The 4,707-nt window shown below is 42.4% G+C and overlaps 1 non-coding gene across 1 annotated transcript; it reads right to left on the bottom strand.

Annotated features, from left to right (window-relative positions):
- Positions 1-4,433: 4,433 nt before the first annotated feature.
- Positions 4,434-4,506, bottom strand: TRNAS-CGA (transfer RNA serine (anticodon CGA)). Its single transcript has one exon. It is a non-coding gene; the product is annotated as a tRNA-Ser (tRNA).
- Between the last annotated feature and the right edge of the window lie 201 nt (positions 4,507-4,707).

A 4,707-nucleotide genomic window follows, 5' to 3' on the forward strand; every position in this document is an offset into this window, starting at 1 on the left:
ATCCTCGTCCCTCTCGCAGCTTCCTTTCTTCGCCGCCCCATGCATATTGAACAATTACGAATAAAAGCATTTTTGAACGGGAAAGAGCTTATGAACGCATTTTTTTTTCGTATATTGTAAGATTTCAGCATAACAATCAATATATATCCGCAGATCTCCCCTCGGCAGGCTTGCTTTTTTTTGGCTATTGACGTTTTTACTACCGTCAAAAGCTTTTCCCGTTGGTTTTCTATGGCAGTCATTTAAATGCTCGATGTGAGCGATGGAAATACTTTAAAAGGAAGATTTTGCTACACATCGGAAGAATGAACTATTATCTTCAATATTTCCATAAAAGTACCTTACAGTTTTCCAATATTCAAAATTTTTATCAAAGAATCTTGAACATAACAGTACGCGGGGTAAATTTTTTAAACATTTATCGATTTTTATTTTTAAAACTGTGTGAGATATGTCGGTGCGGTCTCTACGGGTGGATTTTCCAGCAAGGCGGACACGATGTACTTACGTGACAAAGCTCTGTAATTAGATGATTCAGTAACTAAAATTAACCAATCAACTTTATATCATTAATTTTAGCGGGTAAGGTTATATTGCGGAATGTAAGCCCATAAACACTGAAGGTTAGCTCGGTTTCTAAATTTTCTTTACCGGCAATGGGGCTCGAAATATCGAAAGTTAAAATTATGCGTTTCAAAGGTCGCTGAGTTGGTTTTCCCGCGTTGAGTATTTATAAAATGGTGTCGCTGCGCCTAATATCGTATCCAAAAAGCCAGTAAATGGTTCTAGTTCACAAAATAAACAAATATCGTGTATATTTGATGCAACAGAAATGAAAGACACCATTTTATAAATGTGCAACGCGGAAAAGCCAGCTCACCGAGCTTTCAAATAGGAATTTTTGGCGTTCGATATTTGGAACCACATTGCCAGTATAGAAAATTTAAAAACTGAACTGGCCTTCCATATTGAGTGCCTCTAATTTCGCAATAGATTGTTACCTCTCAAAATAAAACAAAATACTTTAAAGGGTAATTTTAGTTATTTAATGGTGTGATTATTGAGTTCTATCATGGACACAATGTGCGCCTTTCTGTAAAATGCACCTGCGAAGGCCGCGCCCACGTGTCTTTCAATAGTTTTTAAAATTCTCTTAACTTTTTAAAAATACCCGGGTATACGGTCGCGAAACCAGTCGACCCTTCATTCGCAATTTCAAGTATGCGATCATAAGGAAGTTTTCGACTTTGATCTATGGACTGTAGCGGCCCATTAAAGGATGAATTCTAGGGCTTCCACAAGACAGATTTTCACTGATGCACTTTCTCATCCGCATTGCAGTGCCTAGCTCAGCTGTGCAACAGAAAGAAATTGCAATGTTTTTTTTTTCTTTAGCTCACGCTACATACATGGTTGCGCAGGTAGGAAGCTAAGCTATCTATGCTATTAAGGTCTGCTTATAAGAGCAAGGAAGATGAAGAGAAGGAAGAAGAAGATAGCCTCGAAAAAATAGAGAGACTTCTGTTTTGCCATTCTCCAAGGGAACAACACAGCACAACTAGCGAGGGAGATCACTGGGAAGGAACTTCTGCAGGAGTTGCACATGACGTTTCGCGTGAAGATCAACGCTTTTTTTTGTGGGTGTGAACTGCGTATAATTTTTAGCCCAAAGACCCTGTCTTAACGCTGCTGCTCCTGGGTGCTGTTTTACTGCAGCAATTTCTAGCTGCGAGCGCGAAACATTTGGATGCCCACGTAGTTAGATGTAAAATTTAAAGGTTTTTTGTTTGTGTACACTATTTTTCCTTCATATGTCCCCTCAAAAAATGTTCTTCGGGGCCTCTGTTGTATAAGTAAATAAATAGGCTCTGCGATTCTGTCCTTTGTAATGGCGCTTCCTTCACAAACATAAGGAGTCTTCTTGTTCTCTTTTTCAAGATACCGTATTCTTGTCCACATTCATGTTCCCGAAAATGCTACAACCAATTCACTTTTATATATGATTCATCTTCTTCGTGTCCCGGATTTTTCGTCCAAAATCTTCATACTTCTACGGAGCGACGGATTCAGGAACCTGCATTAAAACAGTTTTTTTTTTCTTTCAGTATAATCCATTTTTTTTCTCGCGAGGTATTTACTACGCGCGTTAATGCATATGTACAGGAGTAGGCTATAGCATACACAGACAATTTACAAAGCTGCCAGCTAATGGCTGCCCTGCCCCAGCATAAGACAGAACACGATTAAGCGCAACATAGATAAAAGCAAGGCAACGAGAGACAACACGTCAGCAATGTCAAAAAAGTCCGCTGGAAAGTCGCTTCTCTCAAAAATGTCCTTCAGCTGGAGCTTGCTTGTGCTTTGGGAGTGTGCTTTGGGAGAAACAACAGGCTCAGCATTCAGGCACAAACTGCGCCCTTTTCACAGGCTGTGAAGTGCAGTTAGTAAAATCGCGTCATACGCGGTTCATGATAATAGTGAGCTGCCATCAGTCATGGCACTCTAAGAGAATTTGAAAAGAAGCGTCTTTTGCAGAACGCCTGAAACTAAAACTCCATTTTTGGAGTTATCACAGCTTGTCGGGTGGTTCGTTACAGTCGCAGCTTCGTTATAGCCCGTGCTAGAGCGAACTCCCAATAGGAATCATCATTTCTTCGTTATATCTATTATTTTGTTATAAACTGCTTCATTATAACCAATCGCCACGGTATACTTATATCGCGCCTCAAAGCGTCTGTTACGTCAGGCAAAATATTTTTTTTTTCATTCTCAGAAGAAATATTTATCTTCCGAATGACATGAAAAAGGACCAGCTTCCACCTAACCGACTTTCAGTGTAAGTGGAAGAAACATGCACGTGAAAATTTGCTTTTAGCGCATGCACCGTCACGAAAAAGAATAATTAAGTAGGAAAACAACTAAATATTTCCCATTTCTCAATAACATACCAGTAGTACACGTTAGATTCCTCACCGTTCTATATAACATGAAGGCACAATGGCAAAACCAGATTGCTTGCTGTTTTATTTTTCTTAATTTTGTGTCACTGACTAAAACATTGGTCGCAGTCACCAAACGCAAGCTCCATCATGACGAGTGAAGGAGAATAATGCTGTGCTCCATGCAGGCGCTAGTCCTTTCTGAGCACAACAGGCCAAAGGACCACAATAAACACAGGCCAGTGGAAGGTGAAAATATAAAGCGGTAACATGAATTGGACATTTACCGATGCGGCGCCGCAGCTTTTACACATCATGATCACAAAATAGCGCAAAAGGAACACCAGGGACGGAAAGGGAACGACGGAGACAAGCACTACACATCAAGCTCACATGTGCACCGCGTATTCGAGTTTAGAGTGCAACGAAGTACTAAGAAGTACTTGAATCTGGGCTTGTTGATGCATATTCGTGAAAGACATGAGAGCGCAAAACGGGGACACGGACGAGGAAGGGAACAGGACAGAGTGCAACCACGAGGCGAGGTTTGAGAGCGCAAAACAAATCGAAGAAAAAGCTTTCCAAGAAAATCATGAATTTCAGCAAAACCGCACGTGGAACGAATCACTGTGAAAATCTGACCAATGAATTTCACGATGAAAAGAACCACGGTTATATTAGAGTATGGCAACGAAAGGCACACTGATACCTCAATCCCGGCTGCTGGCCTAGGATGGCGGCTGCCACGCCTATTTCTCATTCAAGTCGTGCCTTCTTTCTTCTGATAATTTCATTCTCGCTGTCGGGGAGTGTTCAGAACAACGACGACAGTGAGCTGGCAATGTACGTCCGCCAACCGCTTCCAAGGAAACTGCGTTCTCTTGTAAACGATTATTGATGCTCCTGCCCGTATCTTATAAAAAACATCTGCCACCCACAAATGACCGAAGTCAACAGTCATCGAAATTAAGGAGCATAGGGGATCTCTTTTTTATTAGTTTTTTATCAATAGATGATTAATAAAAGCAGAAGAAAAAAACAGCCGTCTGCCTCCGGTGGGATCCGAACCCACGACCTCCGAATTTCGCGTCCTGTGCTCTACCAGCTGAGCTACGGCGACGGCTGTCCAATCGTCTGCTTGCGGGGGTATTAATGTGTAGTGTAAGCTAACCTTGAGAGTGTTCACCAGCGCCACACTCGCCCATAGCGGCTGGCGTAGTACGTCCTGTATTAGCGCGAATGTCATGTAGGCACGCGTTCGAACAGTGAGGGCGGAAGCTGTGCGAGAACCCTCTTATGCTACCTATGGCATCAAGACTGCCAGATTCCAGGCCCTCGATGAACTATTCAGACGACATGGTAATGGAAAGAGGTGCTCGTTATCACATTAATGACGGAAACCAACCGTCACCGAAACCAAGGAGCATTGGGCATTTCTTTTTTTGTGTAGTTTTAATCAATGGGAGATTAATAAAAGCAGAAGAAACAACGACATGCCTCCGGTGGGATCCGAACCCACGACCTCCGAATTTCGCGTCCGGTGCTCTACCAGCTGAGCTACGGCGACGGCTCTCCAATCTTCTGCTTGCGGGGGTCTTTGTGTGTATTGTGAGCGAACCTTCCGAGTGTTCAACTCCGCCCTCGCTGTCACCCACGACTTTAGAATGCTTCTTCCGGCATGCATCTTCAGTCGAAGAACCTTTCCCACCAAAGTGCAGGGTTTTGAAAATTTAAACGATGCAGAAAGCACGATATCAGTAATGTATAC

This window comes from Amblyomma mixtum, chromosome 3 (assembly GCF_055824585.1).
Source record: "Amblyomma mixtum isolate Tamu chromosome 3, ASM5582458v1, whole genome shotgun sequence".
Taxonomy (NCBI): domain Eukaryota; kingdom Metazoa; phylum Arthropoda; class Arachnida; order Ixodida; family Ixodidae; genus Amblyomma; species Amblyomma mixtum.